Below are 17,308 nucleotides of genomic sequence, written 5' to 3' on the forward strand. Positions count from 1 at the left end.
TCTAGAACACAGTCTGGAACAGGTACATCCAAGTTTCTCCACTGTCCATATTAACCTTTCACCTTCCTCTACACAATGCTTCCTTCAGTGCCTCTGTGAATGGTGGAGCACATCTGGACCTTCCTTTTATCCTTCCTACTCTAATTAAATACTGCACACAACCGTGTTCCCTCATCACTGTATACTATGCAATGAGCACGTGACGCAATCACAAATGTTGACGTCCTTGTGACGTCACAGTGCGCCGCTCTCGGCCACGTGCTTAAAAGCCGGAACACCCAGCAGCAGCCCGCAGAATAAACACAACCTATAGAGCAGTACATTTCTCTATTACGCAACCAACCGCGATCCATTCCAGAAGAAACACACTAGTGTTACTCTACAAGTGTAAGTTACTCTACAAGGTCATGTTCACAAACCTGATCTTTAGTTTCACTCCTTTCATTAATGATCGCGGGTTCATCGCTAGTCACGTGTTAGTCACGTGTTCACACAGAACTTCCGGGAAGCACGCTCTAGCTAGCATAGAAGGATCTAGAAGCAGAAGGATCCTCCAGTGGGTAAATGCGTACCATCAGCATTCATAAAGACCAACCCGGCAAATACCCAACATCGCTCAGGAGCTGAGCTGCGTGGGCCACGCCCCCAAACCACACCCCATCCATAACACCTCGCCCCAAACCACGCCCCCTCCATAACACCTCGACCCACAAACCACACCCCCTCCATAACACCTCGACCCCTGCTCATGAAAATGTGTACACAAACCGTCTTTATTTTTCTGATAGTTACTTTTTGGATAATCTGCAAAAAAAAGGAGAAAATACGCTGTAGAAACACTGATCGTTCAGATATTGTTATGAGAAAATGAAAATACTTTATTGAAGGATTTGTAATTAAAGCTGTTTTCTATTTCTCCAGATTCAGCAAACTCTCTGGAAGTAAAGACTAGAAAAGACGTACAGAAATGGGAACGCAAGCATAAGCCAGTCGAAGCTTCAGGCCATGAAGACTCTGAAGATGCAGAATACCAAAACTCACAAGTACTTTTCTTTTGCTGTTTAAATTTGACCCCAAAGCTTAGTTGAATTCTCTATTCTGATTGTCTCGAAACATTTATTTGAAAACACATCATTTCATTTTCATAGTAACAATGTACACTTGCATGATGGAAGAAGTAGCACAGTGGTTAAGATGTTGGAATTATGATCAAAAGTTCATGAGTTTAAATCTCATCTCCACTAAGCTGCCATCAAGGGCCTGCAACTGCTCAGTTGTATCAATGTTGTTTAAATGAGATATTCGTCGCTCTGGATAAGGGATTATATATATATAATATATATAATATATATACTAATATATATATTTTAAATTGCAGTTTTAATATGTAATATGTCATATAATCATATAATATATAATGTTTTATCTGAATGTTTATTTTCCACAGAAATGTCAGTGTTGAAAAACAGCTTCTGGCACTTCAAGGTGTGTAAAGTTTTGATATTTCTGCCTTCATTGTGTAAGAAAGTACTGCATGATTCAGTTCTATTTAATGAGCATATGATGTGATGATGTGATCTGAGCACCTTTTCATTTCATTTTGTAAATTCTTTTACAGAAGTGAACACCAGACAAAATCTGGAAATCCGAGGCCTGAAGTACACAATCAGTAGCTTTGAGAAAAGCATCTGCTTAATTGAGGTACTTTCTTTTGATTACAAACCCAGACGTCATTGAACTGAAGTGAGAATTGTGACTAAATAAAACTAAATGTTATGTTTGTTTTTAAACCTCAACAGGAAAAACTCTTCAAACAGGGAAATGAGTTGAACAAAGGTAACACTGAAATCTCTCTGAGTTTCTGTAGATGTTGATGGAGAAGGTATTTGCTTTGACTGTAATAAATTGTTTGTCATTACAGAGAAAAAGTGCTCCTCCACGCAGACTGAGAACGAGCAGGAAGCTGACAAAGGTATTTAGATGTGACATGTTATAAACTATTTTCTAGAGGAGCTACAGATTCATACTACAGTGGAACCCGGTTATGTCGAGGGCCTAGGGGACGCCAAAAAGCGTCGAGATAAAAGATGATCGAGATAAACGGAAACCAATATGGCGGCAATGTGCGTTAATAAATGAGAATGTGCATGCACATGTTTTTGGAGTTTTTTTTACACAACAGCATTTGTTTGATGAAGGCATGCTATAAAAATTTAAATACATTTGTTAACTGTCAGGAAACCACCTGCCACGCCCCCTTCGGGGGCTGTCAAACCTCCGCTTTCTCTGAAGCTCCCAGCTTCAATCCCTCACATTTAGCATCATCACCAGCATCATCATCACCCCTCAGTTCCACACTCTCACCGTCCGTTATTGTTGGTATATGTTGGTTCACAGCGGTCGTTGTTATCGCTCATGCGTATCCAGGTACGTGCCTTCCCACTCGGACTCCGCACTTTCTCACCAGACTGCCTCTTTTCAGTTTGGGCACTTAGTGGACCGCGCTCCCAGAGCCCACCACCGGAATATTCACTTTCAAGGCGAGTGTTTGTGTTTGGCTTTGCCCTGTGTTGCAATAAACTGTTTTGCTTTCACTTCGGCTTTTGCCTCCCGTTCATCGCATAACATTTAACAACAAAAGGCATATGTGCATCAACTAACAGCAGAGATTCACCAGTATACAATACAAACCACCGTCGATTCTCGATACAAACCTTTATTATATTCTCCAACATTGTAAACACAAAGATCGCTCACAAAATCACAAAAATGTGCGGGGTGTAGTTCGTTTTAACAAAAAGCTAACCAGTGTCAACATTAAATTCTCGAGTCATTTCACTCTGACACACAGCTCTGAAAAGTATCCTACACTCCTGTAGCAGCTGTAAGGCTTGATTTTTCCGCCACTTCTGCGAGTTCTTCTGCGGCTGAACAGCGCCGATCGAGATAACTGACGTTCAGTGGCAAATTTGCCCCCCTTGTGCTCGAGATATTAGGGTTTAGCGGCATAAAAAGAATCGACATAACCGATTAAAAAATGCTAAGACAAAGCGAGAATTTGTCGGTTCCACTTCAAAAACGTCGACTTAATAGGGTTGGTGAGTTAACCGAGGTCGAGATAAGTGGGTTCCACTGTACACTTGTGCTAAACCTATTTGTACATTTCCCTCAAATGATCAGATGATCAGATTGAAAGTTATATTCATTATGCAGAAATCAAACACGCAGCTTTGTTTTATTGTTTATTTTATTGTACATGTTTTATTTTATATTCATACAGACCCAAAGCCCACAGCAAAGAGAACTGGATCAGACATGTCACCACCCAGGAAAGCTCAAAAGCCTCGACTTGATGCTGCTTCAGCTGATCCTACAAACACAACACACACAACACAATCTCTCGTCTCCAGTGCATTAGAAACACTACAAAAGTCCTGTTCTGATGTTTTACCTACAGACAGGATTCATGCACTTCTCACAGGAACAAGTGAACTTCCTGTTCTGAGAGATGAAGAGAAACACGTCATTTCTGAGTTTTGTGTAAACGAGGTCAGTTCTTATCTTCTGTTTTATTTAGTGTGCATGTGATTTAAACACTTTATTCTTTAGCTGTGGATTTGAGTTTTGAATGTTATAAAGTCGATCCATAATTCACTGGTCCTGGCAAATTTTGACTCGGTTTTGGTTTATACAATATCTAGTAGTTTTCCTAAACCCGGTCTAGTTGTATATATTAAATAATGATTTTCTTCCGTCTTATTTAGTCCTTAGCAGAGACGTTTCTGTCTGAGATTTTGGAGAAGATCAAGGTGGAGAGAGGGTTTATGGGACATGATCTCCTGCAGTCTCTCTGTAGGGTTTATGTAGGCGTGTGTCAACAGAGAGGAGACTCTCACAAAGCACATGGTCTCGCCTACAGACTCCTTAAAGAAGGTGAGATTGTACTGATATTTCATTACTTATCTACTAAAAATGATCTAGACGCTTATACAGAGACGTCAATTGTGTGATCTAACAAATCTTTAATGTGATCTACCAACAAACAAAAAACAAATCTACACTTGGGAATTTTATCCCACTCTTCTTTGCAAAAAAAAGTTCCTTCAAATTGTAAGGTGCTCTCCTGTGCACAGCTCGAATTGAGGTCTGGGCTCTGGCTGGAACATTCCAGAACTTTGATTCTCCTTTCCTGAAGCCATGTCTTTGTTTAATTTGACGTGTGCTTTGGGTCATTGTCATGTTGATATTGAAATTCCTCAGCTTTCTTTCAGCGTTTTGACCAGCAGCCCCAAAGCATTATGTTAAACTCACTATGCTTCACTGTCAGTATGGTGTTTTCCCACATGGTTTTGGTTACTGACTGAATCACTGGCTTGCATATTTATATTATTTATGTTGTTATTTCCATCTTATATTTAAAAAAAACCTGCAATTTCATACGAGTTTGTTGACTTTATCTATCCAATGTATTTATTTTTATACACTGTATTTACATTCTATAGTTTTGTTGCTTTGCAGACTTTCTTGAAGCCCCCAAAGTGATTATGGTCATGATCACAGCATGGCCGAGTATTTTGTCCCATGAAAGTTCTTTATGCCGATCAATTCACGTAGTGAGCAACCTGAAAGCAAAGGGAAAGATATTTTACTTGCTCAGCAACTATCTGCGCTGGGATGAGGTAAGTTGTTGATCTTTAGTGTTCCTCTCAGTGTTAATGTTTATTACTGGCAGCCCAGAACTGTCATCAAGCATCTTTTTTTTAACTGGACTTTTCATGTATTTTACTGCCTTCTTAATCTACTTTTGATTACCAAGTATCAGTGTAATCTAGTGGCACAAATTCTTTGTACATTTATGTTGAACTATGCTGTCACTCAAACAGTGTTTTATTGCACTGGGTATTAAATAATAATGCATTTTTTTGCCAGGAGCCTCCGAGAAACATCTACAATATGATCACCAGCACCCTGAAGTCTTTTCTGGAAGACAGCAGTCTGAGGTTCCTGAAGAACAGCTGGTATGGTTATGATCTCTGCCCTGCTACCTGGAACTACATCTTTAGTCTGGATCTTCTGTGTGCACAACTGGGCTGGACTTGGACCATTACCAATATTATACGGTACTGAATGCAAAACATCTTCAACATATTTCATTTTCAGCTTTTTAATACTTGAACTTTTGAATCCAAATGATCAGAAATGACAGATTTTTTTTCTATAACATCAGCTTTGAGAGGATTTCGGTCGCAAAGTTGATATTTAGGCGCCATTTTTATATCTTATCTTTAACACAATAAGATCTCACAGGGAAAAATTGGGTAATTGTTGATATAGTGATGTTTCTGTGAGGAAATTTCTATTTTGCATTTATAAATAAAGTTTCCAGGATCGGTGCTCAGACAGTCAGAGAGAAATCTGTAACTTTAGCTGTAAGTATTTTACCATGAGAGGGTCTTTTTTTAGGAAGTGGTAGCTCAGTGATGAAGGCTCTGGATTACTGATTGGCAGGTCGGGGGTTCAAGCCCCAGGATCACCAAGTTCCACTTTTAGGCCCTTGAGCAAGACCCATAACTCTCTGTGCTCCAGGGGTGCTGTAGTCATGGCTGACCCAGTGCTCTGCCCCCGGCTTTCTCAGTGATGTAAAGTACATTATAAAGCATCATTACCTTTAAGACCTAGTTCTTATTTCTGACTTTTTCTATTAAGGGTCAAAGTTCTAGTGGTTGTTTGAAACATTGCAAATTCCCATTCTTGTATAAACTCATAATTGATCGTAAAACCACAATGGCTGCTCCATAACCACCACAAAGGCCCTCAACATATCCATTTCTCCTCTTTTTTATTTACTAGAAAGGATCTTTGGCTGATCCTGACCACTTGGCTGAGGCAAGCAAGAACAGAGCAAACACCGTTCCGAGACGTCTGTGTAGCAGCAGTTTTCAGGCTACTTGGTAAGTTTACTGTAAATCCTGTTTCAGAGCAACATCTCACATTATTTCTGGATTCTTCAGCTTTTCACTTGTGGTCTTTGTCCTTCTCAAACAGGGCGACTTGGTCAACTAGGACTTAAGGAGAACCTGCCAATGTCATTTCAAATTCTGGCAAAAAGCATTAATCAGTTTGTAACACAACAACTCTCAAAAGGTATTTCTAAAGCATCAATTAAAGATGTTTTTATCTATCTTTATCTTTATTCTCAGATTTTTAGTTTTGTGCTTCAGCAAGTCCTAATTTTGTGTTGAATGTTGTGTGCAGGTATGCCATGGGAAGTGCAGCTCTCAGTCATCTATGCCATTCATGACCTGGCACCCAGCAACCCTGAAGCAGCTCTGAAGACTTTGGAATCATGGAGGAAAAACAGCACACAGCGCGTCCCCCCAGCCGTCATCAAATGCATTATGCAAATCAGCTTCCTTTGTCGTCAGACCGAGTCACAAAGATCATAATGGTGATTTATCTCTAAAACTTTGTACATTCTGAAGACCCCCACAACAGCACAGAGATCCTGGATTCTGTACCAGTCTTTGACATCGACAGCTTCGAGGATCTGTTTAAGCAACTTGAAGAGATGGAAAATGATTCATGAATAGAGGAAGATGGTGAAATTCGAATGTTTCATGTATTTTAGTGTGCATGTTGTTTCACCATCTTAAATTTATAATAAATTCTAATTTAAAGTTTTATTTAAAGAAATAAAGATTTTGAATTTCAGTCATGTCGTCTAATGTCTCTTCATCACAAAGAGCATTCAATTACTGCCCCTCAATCACCGCCTGCCTCTTTTTTTTTTCTTCCTTCAAAGTTTTACATTGTTCTGATATCAGATGCCCCAAGAATTTTACCTGTTGTACAAATTGCAGTTTAGACACAGAAGCTTTGTGTATGTGAGGATCCTCTATAATTATTTGGAGAAAGAGTCTGGTGTCATTATGCCATGGCTTGGGAAGTCGTGATGTTGTTAATAAATGTGAAATGATTTAATGTCATACAGTGTGTCTGTGTTCTACATTACAGTGGAGTCTGAGATTCGGTTCCCAGCATGTTGTTTCCTTACATTCTTTTATCCAATGCCCAAAATCTTTCCACTGATCTCTCACACATTTAGAAAGTGATCTATGCAGATCTGAACATCTCACCATGAATGACGAACAACCTCATGACGTGATCTGCACTGTGACACCTGGCAGGAAGTGGAATGCAGCTCTTTACAGCTCGTGATAACTAAGCTTTGTTTACAAGAAATAAATAGGAAAAGAAACAATTTAAAATAAGGCTACTGTTTAGATACAAGCCGTGTAACAAACACTGTCTTTCATTAAAGCCTGTGTAAAGTTTATTTACGGCTTATAGACAGGTGCGGCTTATTTATGTTCAAAATAAACATCTTTGTCAAATTCAGTGTGTGCGGCTTGTATTTATTATATATATGTTTGGGTGTGCTTAATAGTCTGGAAATTACGGTAGGTTTTTGCTAAACTTTTTCTACTTTAAAACCAAAGAAAATCATTGACACTTTTCTTTCACGTGAACAAGCTTTTTTCTTGAAGAATTAACTTCAATTAAAGTCCACAGCAGCAGGTGTGCTAAACTGATTTGGTGAGACGGATAACAACCTTCATCTTCCTCTACACAGCACTAAATATCAACACCTCATACCATGACCATGCACGCGCACACACACACACACACACACACACACACACACACACACACACACACACACACACACACACACACACAGACTTTGTCTTACACTTCCAGTGACTGTAGCTGAAGCAGAAAGAAGCTTTATAAAACTGAAACTAATGAAATCATACCTGAGATTCACCATGTCACAAGAGCACCTCAGCAGCCTCGCTGTCATAAACATCAACCATACAAGTGCTGGTCAGATTTGCAACGATGATGTAATTGATGACTTTGCATTAAACAAAGCAAGAAAGGTCTGATTTTAGGAAAATGACTTTGTAGTGAAAAATGTATTTAATTTGTTTGTTGTGTGAATTGCCAATTTATTATTTTTATATTGTATTTATGTATTTATTTGTAAATGTATTTACTATAAATTCGTATTAAAGATAAAGTAAGTGCAGATTGTTGGTAGTTATTTCTCTTTTTAGGTGGCAGCAGGATGGGAGCAGGTCATGACATGGAAAGGAGACTCTCTGCTTGCAGGCTTCCTGTGACGTAGCTTCCTGTGTTTGACTTGTATTTCTCTCTGCGTTTTCAAACAAACTTTACTATTTATCTCTCCTTTTTTCCTCTTCTAATAATCCTGAATTGTTTTTGTCTTCCTGTTTTGTGCCTGTAGTTAGTTAACTCGACTATCACTAGTGTTGATTATATTCATTCCCTCTCACTTTATCACATCTCTGTATCTTAACTCTATCTGCTATTATAAGCACTATGCCGGCTGTGTGTCTGTCTTTGAGCACAGGTGAGGACTCGTTCGAGTTGCAAACGGTGGAGTTGAAGATGGAGGTTTTAGAGAAACAGGTAAAGCATGCCCAGCTGTGAGAGTGGAATGCGGTGCTGGAAACATCCCGGACGGACGCTCACTCGTCCCAGATAAATTCCCGGGTTGAATCTAACGCTCCCAGCACCTCAACTCTGCGTGTTTGTCTGCCCAGACACAGCGCACCTACAACGCGGCCCGCCCAGGTATCGTTCACTCCAGCACTGGTGCACCAAAAGAGGAAAGGAAGAGGAAAACGGTGCGTGTGCTTACTCTTTGTTTCAGTACTGGTACATTTACTGAGTAATGAACCTATTTATCTCTGATCATGTGCTATTTATTTCCCATTAAGATCGTTGTCCGAGATGCTAACCAGGACAACAAGGACATCACGGAGGAGATCATATCAGAAGCTGGCAGGAGTCGGAAGCCCACTCTGCCAGTAGGAAATGTCTTTTCCGTCCCTATGCCTCTGCAGGTAACAGTCACACACGCATTCATAGAGAAAGCAGATTCTTCTGGCGAATAGCTCACCAGCCTTCCTCCTTATATTTGCCTGTATTACCATTTCCCTTTTCCACTATTTTTTACTCATGTGAGCCCGGTCCTGCACAAGCCGTCACACCAAAGCCAGGTGCCAACACTGGAGTATTTCTTTAAATAACTATATATAAAGATAGAAATGCTGTCGTTCACTTCGGTGAATGTGTGAAACCTACATTTACACTACAAATTCACAGTAATCCTGGTGTTTTATTATTAATTGGGTGTGTTTGTGTGTTAGGATAAGCCAGAGCTCGCTTTCCAGCAGTCTGACTTTGACCTTGAGCCAGTCTCAACCACAGTCGAGAATTTCAGTGTGTCTCCTGTGGAGCATCTGGCTTCAGCAGAAACACCAGCAGATGAGATCGAAGTGAAGGAAGCTGAGCCGCCGAAGAACGAACCCACTCGTTCCTTCCTCAGAGCCTGAGAAGGAGAATAAGAGGACACAATATAGTAGAGAGTTTCTTTTGAGCATCCAGTTCATGCCTGATTGTATGCAGAAGCCAGAGGGGCTTCCATCCATACCTGATGTGGTGCTACACAAGGTAAGCCTCCTGACATGTGGGCTTTATTTTAACTTTAAAACCAAATAAGGAATATTGTTTCACAGATCATTAGTAATAAATAAATTATATCAGTAATAGCTTAAATATTTTGCCTTCTTTTTTTGCTTTATAACGTTTGCCCTTTTAGCAGCCGAATGCAATTTGGAGAGGCCTCCACCCTGCAAGTTCCTCTTCAATGTGCTATGAATGAAGAGGTGGAGTTGAAGAAGGCTGAGGATGCCTGGAAGCCTTCCATGAAAAGAAGGAATTCCACAGAGGACCCCGAAACCCAGAAAACTGATGTTAGCACATGATCCTGCAGTTGCACACTGTCGTTGCAGAAAGATCTACATTGCAATAAATTGGTCTGTTGGATGCAGATATGAATTTAAAATACAGTCGTGCTGATGTTGTGTGTTGCGTGAGCTTTTCCGGACGGTGCCGGTATCCTTAACAAACTGACGCCAGAGATGTTCAATCAGCTGATGAAGCAGGTGAAAGAGCTCCACATCGACACAGAGGAGCGACTTAAGGGTGTCGTCAACCTGATTTTTGAGAAAGCTATTGATAAGCCCAACTTCTCCGTGGGGTACGGGATCATGTGTAAGTCTCTGGCTGCGGTAGGTAAAACATCACATCTCCTTCTTTATGTTTTAGTGCATTTAAGCTTATTTGTGATTTTAACTGTGGAATTTTCTTCTTATTTCTCTTTTTAGTTAAACGTGCCCATGGCCAAAAAACCCAAAAGCAATGTGAATTATCCAAAGTGGATCATCTGTTATCAGGCTTGAACCCGTCCTTCTGTAAAATTTCTATGGTATCTTCATGTGTAATATTTGTATTTTTTTAATTGCACAGATTTTTTGTTTTTATGACAATAATGATTGTCTTTTCCAGGCCAGTAATCGTGAGGGGCTTCAGGATGAGCTGGAGAAGGCAAAAAACAAAGCTCGCAGAAAAATCAAGGGTAACGTCAAGTTCATCGGGGAGCTGTTTAAGTTGCGGATGTTGACCGAGTCCATCATTTATAACTGCGTGGTGAAACTGCTGACACAAAATGACGAGGAAAGTCTCGAGTGCCTCTCTATTCTCCTCACGACCGCCGGCAAAGAGATGGACTTTAAGAAGGCCAAGGTAAACAACCAAAGACGCCATTGTAGAGCATTTTCATTGTTCGGGATTGTTCTAATTACCATCCTGCAAAGTTGTACACTATTATACCTTTAATGTAGCATATTGAATATGCATTAAGTCTCTACCTTTTGATTCAGGCCTCGCAGTAAATCAATTAATCATTCATCTTTCTGATCATTGTACATTTCCAATGCCAGCTTGAAAAGAATTTTAGATTGTATACATGGGAAAAAATGATCACATATGCCCATGTTTTGCATTTCCAGTATCAATAACGAATCTGCTGTGTTTCTGGACAGTGTGCAATTTTAAATTACGCTAAAAAACATAGGATACCAAAATTATTTAGATTTTTTTTATTAATTTTTTTTAATAGAGCAGTGTTGTGCTGTGTCATTGGCAGCGTATTCACTGGGAGTTTGCAGTAGTGATATTAAAGTTTGTGTGTGGTTTAGTAAGCTGTTGCTGCTGCTTATGTAATACTCGGCTTTGGAAAAGTTTCATGTAGCCAAGTTAAAGCCTGTAATCTTTAACTGAGCACATGTTAAGAGAGCACTTGCTTATACCGTATTTTTCGGACTATAAGCCGCTACTTTTCTTTTTACAAACTTTAAGCCAAAAAACTGAACCCCATAACATTAGACCAATGCATTCCAAACGCAAACGAAAAAAAGCGCACCTCACCTGTGTTCTGAGCTGCACAGCATCGGGAGAAAAACATCGCACGACGATGCCAAAAGATAAACAACCCAGAGAAATACAGTGGTACCTTGACCTACGAGTTTAATTCGTTCCGTGGACAAGCTCGTATCTCAATTTGCTCGCACATCAAATCAGTTTTCCATATTGAAAATACTTAAAATGGCACGCCACAGAAAACGCCACATCTCCTGTGTGTGTGTGTGTGTGTGTGTGTGTGTGTGTGTGGAGGGGGGTAGAGGCGATAAGCAGAGGCGGAGGGAAAACTCATTTTTTTACTACACTACGTATCCCTAAACTTTAAAATTTGTGCTTTTTCTTATTTGCTTATCTAAATTTTCGTCACAATCTTCGCTTTCTGGCTTCGCTTCGTCATCTAGCAGCGGCGTCTCGAGCTCCTACCTCAATTTTTTGCTCGCGTAACAAAGCAAAAAAATCGACCGAGTGACCGCTCGTACCTCGGAAAACTCGTACATTAATGCACTTGTAGGTCAAGGTACCACTGTAGTTGTGAAAGGAAGGAGGAAGACAGTGAACAATGACTTTCTTGGTCGGCTACTGTTTAGATACAAGCCGTTGTAACACGTTGAGTCTGGGTGAAGGGAGAGCTCGCTAACTCCAGTTACAACAGAAATCATATAAGCACAGACAGGTTTCCAAAACTCATGCTTTTTATTTTTGTTTGCAACAGCGTTACGGGTTATTTAAAGAAACTTAGAAATGAGCATCAGAAAATAAAAAGGACATAATCCTCGGTCTCCACACACGCAGTAATACCAGAAGTGTGCAGTGCCGGTCTTTTTTTTCCAAAATACCGCTCTGCTCCTAATAGAAGCGCAACATATTTCACCCGTTACACCGTCTGTAAAGTGTCTTTCGTTAAAGCCTTTGTAAAGTACGTTAGTGTAGACGTACAGAATACAGTATATGAAAATGAGCTCCAAAAACGTCCTCATAAAAGTGTAAGTAGCACACACTTGCAGTAGGATAGATTCTGTATACCAGAAATGTAAATGATCATGATACAAAGTGTACTGATAATTAAACAATCAATGGCTGTTTCTTCCAGTGTTATAAATCACTATATACTGCTCCTTTATCTGCTGACACTTCAACATTAGAGGCCTTTTTTAAAATGTATGTATTCCTACAATAAGTGAGTTTATATCTGATACAGAAACAGCCTTAGCAAGTCTGCCATCTGGTAAATCACCTGAACCAGGATACGAAAATCTTAGCAAAAACTCTGGCCTGCCGTCTGGAGAAAGTTCTGCCTTGTGTTATTTCACCTGACCAGACAGGCTTCATCAAGAACAGATACTCTTCTTGTAATATTGGGCGCATGTTGAATGTTATATATAACCCATCTCTATCTGACACTTCTTTAGAGGTGGAGAGGCAGAAGGTGGAGGAGCAGATGGTTGAGGAGCAGATGATGGAGGATCAAAAAAGAACAGACTGAAGTCCTTTGGACTTTTGGAGACTTTAGAGAATGTGAGAAAATGTATAACTGTGTGTAGATAATCAGGTAAATTATTATTTATGAGTCTGACTTTGCTGAAGGTGTTTATGTCTCACCATAAATCTGATTATCATGAATCACACAGCACAACTTACTCAAAAGTCCAATGCTAAATGTTTCCTGTTTTTTTTTTTTTTACCTAAAGAAATGTAAATGAAGTGATGAACACACTGGATGTTGTTGTTCTGTAGACAGTCACACTGCTGCTGAGAAATCTGTACTGTACTGTGGATGACGGACGTGTATGAAGCGTTCCTGAGATTTGGGACTGTCCTCACTGCACACGTCATTCATAACTACTGATCCTTACATTTTCCTTCTTTCCCAGTAACTTGGGGTTTCCTCCCCGTACTCAGCTGGAGTATTTTCTGAATGTGGAGAGCTCTGATATTGTGAACCTCTAACACGTTTGATGTGCGTTCTTTGCTTTGTGTTTCTGCTCGCTGTCCCGTACAGGTCATGATGGAGAACGGACGCTTAAAAGACATCGGGTATGTGATGTTTTCATTTCCTGATGAGGTTCGAGTAGAAAAAACAGGGTGCTGGGCAGCGGGACTGTGTACTTAAGTCCCTCTCAGACCACCCAGGGACGAAGTCATGGCAAGAAGGTAGAAACCATCCCACCTTTAAAACCCTGCCCAGACCCAAGACCCAACGCCAACAAGAACATCCATCCACAGAGTGAGTCAAAGCCGTCCGATTAGTTTTGTGTTAAGTGCAGTTAAAGATTTAAAACAGAAGAGAACAATTAATGTTAGCTAAATTTACCTTCTGAATGGATGCTTACATGAGATGATTGTCTGCATCTACAGATGTTCCAGTTGCAGATCCTGGAAAAGAAAACCAGCAGCAGTGGAACAGGCGATTCACACCGCAGCCTCTCAGACTGGACACACAGGTACTGTTCTGATTCTATTTCCAGTGTGTTTTATAGAGACTTTCATGATCTGGAGCAGGTTTTGGTCACGGCTGTGTTTGGTCACATGTAATAATTGGTTAATACTGAGTGATTGATCAGTGTGTATTATTGAAGTCAGCAAAACAAACACACACATGCACTCAAACATTGGTTGCTGAATTTGTTCTGTTTTCTGTAGGAAGTCGAACTGTTTGTGAAGAACCTCAACTACGGTGTGGATCAAAATCTCCTGCGTGATTTGTTCTTGCCTTATGGAAACATCACCAGTGCAACTGTCACTTACAATCACTAATCCCTCTATTTTATTCCTTTCCCAATAAAATATTCACTCAGGATCAGATCCTCTATTATACCAGAACCAGTGTACACTTGCAGCAAGTTTCTGCTCTCAGAAAATGACCTTTTAAATAAAAGTGCTTCATTGTTCATTCACCAGTGAGACCAGAACATTGATAATAAAAGAACACAGCTGATCTGTTTATATTATGGGATACAGACAGTGCTTGTTATTTCTCATGGTTTTCTACATGAGAGTGGTGTAATGCTCATGTTTTTGCTTTCTGTATCTCCTCACTCACTCCTTCAGGTGGTACTGCACAATGGATGGTGCAAAGGCTTTGGATTTGTCTGATATTCCTCTCTGGATGAAGACACTAATGCCATCAGAGAGTTGAATGGAAAGCTGGTGAGCAGGAGGTCACTGTGTATCACTATAGCTGAGCAGTGGACAGGGAGCAGCCGCCCCACCAAGCCCTACCTCCATCCATCCAGGAACATGCAGTGGTTCCATCTACAGCATCATACTGTCCTCATAATGTCCTACAAAACTTTACTAAACACACACTGTGTACCGGTCAAACACACACATTATGTAAAGTAACACATCTCTGTTTTTCTCTTTCAGGTCATCGTGCTGTCGGTCTGTTCCACTGGATTCATCATTTTATTTATTTTGCTTTTAATTATCATTTCTTTCTCTTTTTTACAGAAATAGTTTTATTACTGTAAATAAATATGTAAATAACTAACAGTAATGAAGGTGTTTCATTAACCCAGCCATTAGGGGGGCACAAGCCAGTGGACTCTTAGTGCCGGTCCCAAGCCCGGGTAAATGGGGAGGGTTGCGTTAGGAAGGGCATCCAGCGTAAAACATGTGCCAAATCAAATATGCGGATCACAAATGAGAATTTCATACCGGATCGGTCGAGGCCCGGGTTAACAACGACCGCCACAGGTATCGTTAGCCGACAGGGTACCGGTGGAAATTGGGCTACTGTTGGCCGAAGGAGGAGAAGGAGAGGAGGAAGGCATCTACAGAGACGGCAGGAAAAGGAGCAGTGTAGGAGAGTAGAGGTTCGGGTTGGTACTTTAAATGTTGGTACTATGACGGGTAAAGGGAGAGAGATAGCTGATATGATGGAGAGGAGAAAGGTAGATGTGTTGTGTGTTCAGGAGACCAAGTGGAAAGGGTGTAAGGCCAGGAACATTGGAGGTGGGTTTAAACTGTTTTATCATGTTGTGGATGGGAAGAGAAATGGTGTAGGGGTAATTCTGAAGGAAGCGTACAGTAAGAGTGTAGTGGAGGTGAAGAGAGTTTCTGATAGGGTGATGATCGTGAAGGTGGAAGTTGAAGGGATGATGATAAATGTCATCAGTGCCTATGCTCCACAAGTTGGCTGTGAGATGGAGGAGAAAGAAAGATTCTGGAGTGAATTAGATGAAGTGGTAGATGGTGTACCTAGGAAAGAACGATTGGAGATTGGGGCAGACTTTAATGGGCATGTAGGTGAAGGGAACAGAGGTGATGAGGAGGTGATGGGTAGGTATGGTTTTAAGGAGAGGAATGTGGAAGGGCAGATGGTGGTAGATTTTGCTAAAAGGATGGAAATGGCAGTGGTGAACACGTATTTTAAGAAGAAGGAGGATCATAGGGTGACGTATAAGAGTGGAGGAAGGTGCACACAGGTGGATTATCTTCTGTGTAGGAGATGCAACCTGAAGGAGATTGGAGACTGTAAGGTGTTGGCGGGGGTCAGTGTAGCTAGACAGCATCGTATGGTGGTCTGTAGGATGGTTTTGGAGGCGAAGAAGAAGAGGAGGAAAGTAAGGTTTGAAAGAAGTATAAGATGGTGGAAACTGAAGGAGGAAGAGTGTAGTGTGAGGTTCAGGGAAGAGGTCAGACAGGGGCTCGGTGGTGGTGAAGAGGTGCCGGATGATTGGGCAACTACTGCAGGAGTGATGAGGGAGGCAGCTAGAAAAGTACTTGGTGTGACATCTGGAAATAGAAAGCAAGACAAGGAGACGTGGTGGTGGAATGAGGAAGTGCAGGAGAGCATTAGGGGAAAGAGGTTGGCAAAACAGAAGTGGGATCGACAGAGTGATGAGAAAAGTAGGCAGGAGTACAAGGAGATGCGGCAGCAGGTTAAAAGGGATGTGGCGAAAGCCAAGGAAAAGGCATATGAGGAACTGTATAAGAGGTTGGACACTAAGGAAGGAGAAAAGGATTTATACCGATTGGCCAAGCAGAGGGACCGAGCTGGGAAGGATGTACTGCAAGTTAGAGCAATAAAGGATGGAGAGGGAAATGTGTTGACTAGTGAGGAGAGTGTGTTGAGAAGATGGAGGGAGTATTTTGAGCAGCTGATGAATAAGGAAAATCAGAGAGAGAGAAGGTTGGAGGATGTGGAGTTGGTGAAGCAGGATGTAGATAGGATTAGTAAGGAGGAAGTGAGAGCAGCGATTAAGAGGATGAAGAATGGAAAGTCGGTTGGACCAGATGACATACCGGTAGAAGCGTGGAGATGTTTAGGAGAGATGGCAGTGGAGTTTTTAACCAGATTGTTTAACAGGATTCTGGAAGGGGAGAGGATGCCTGAGGAATGGAGAAGGAGTGTGCTGGTACCGATCTTTAAGCATAAGGGAGATGTGCAGACCTGCAGTAACTACAGGGGAATTAAGTTGATCAGTCACACCATGAAGTTATGGGAAAGAGTAGTGGAAGCCAGGTTGAGAGAAGAGGTGACCATCTGTGAGCAACAGTATGGTTTCATGCCGAGGAAGAGCACCACAGATGCCTTATTTGCTTTAAGGATGTTGATGGAGAAGTATAGAGAAGGACAGAAGGAGCTGCATTGTGTATTTGTGGATTTAGAGAAAGCGTACGACAGGGTGCCAAGAGAGGAGTTGTGGTATTGTATGAGGAAGTCAGGTGTGTCAGAGAAGTATGTGAGGGTGGTGCAGGACATGTATGAGGACAGTGTGACGGCAGTAAAGTGTGCAGTAGGTACGACAGACTGGTTCAGGGTGAAGGTTGGACTGCATCAAGGATCGGCCCTGAGCCCTTTCCTGTTTGCAGTGGTGATGGACAGGTTGACGGACGAGGTCAGACAGGAGTCTCCCTGGACTATGATGTTTGCAGATGATATTGTGATTTGTGGTGAGAGTAGAGAGCAGGTTGAGAAGAGCCTGGAGAGGTGGAGATATGCGCTGGA

The 17,308-nt window shown here is 41.2% G+C and overlaps 2 protein-coding genes and 2 long non-coding RNA genes across 4 annotated transcripts in view; 3 read left to right on the forward strand and 1 right to left on the reverse strand.

The window, feature by feature from the left end:
- The window catches only part of LOC310738146 (histone H1-like), a gene marked incomplete at its 3' end in the record, with an annotated part of 232,655 nt that overhangs the window by 183,396 nt on the left and 31,951 nt on the right, over window positions 1–17,308 (forward strand). The window lies entirely within an intron of this gene.
- LOC310738274 (uncharacterized protein) overlaps window positions 1–17,308 on the reverse strand; it is a 259,060-nt gene that overhangs the window by 133,312 nt on the left and 108,440 nt on the right.
- Window positions 5,882–6,666, forward strand: LOC310738306. The gene is made up of 3 exons (XR_014537024.1): window positions 5,882–5,951; window positions 6,046–6,144; window positions 6,256–6,666. It is a non-coding gene; the product is annotated as an uncharacterized lncRNA (long non-coding RNA).
- Window positions 13,465–14,082, forward strand: LOC310738303. Its single transcript, XR_014537021.1, has 3 exons — window positions 13,465–13,579; window positions 13,711–13,796; window positions 13,996–14,082. It is a non-coding gene; the product is annotated as an uncharacterized lncRNA (long non-coding RNA).

Source organism: Silurus aristotelis, assembly GCF_946808225.1.
Source record: "Silurus aristotelis genome assembly, chromosome: 15".
NCBI classification, from domain to species: domain Eukaryota; kingdom Metazoa; phylum Chordata; class Actinopteri; order Siluriformes; family Siluridae; genus Silurus; species Silurus aristotelis.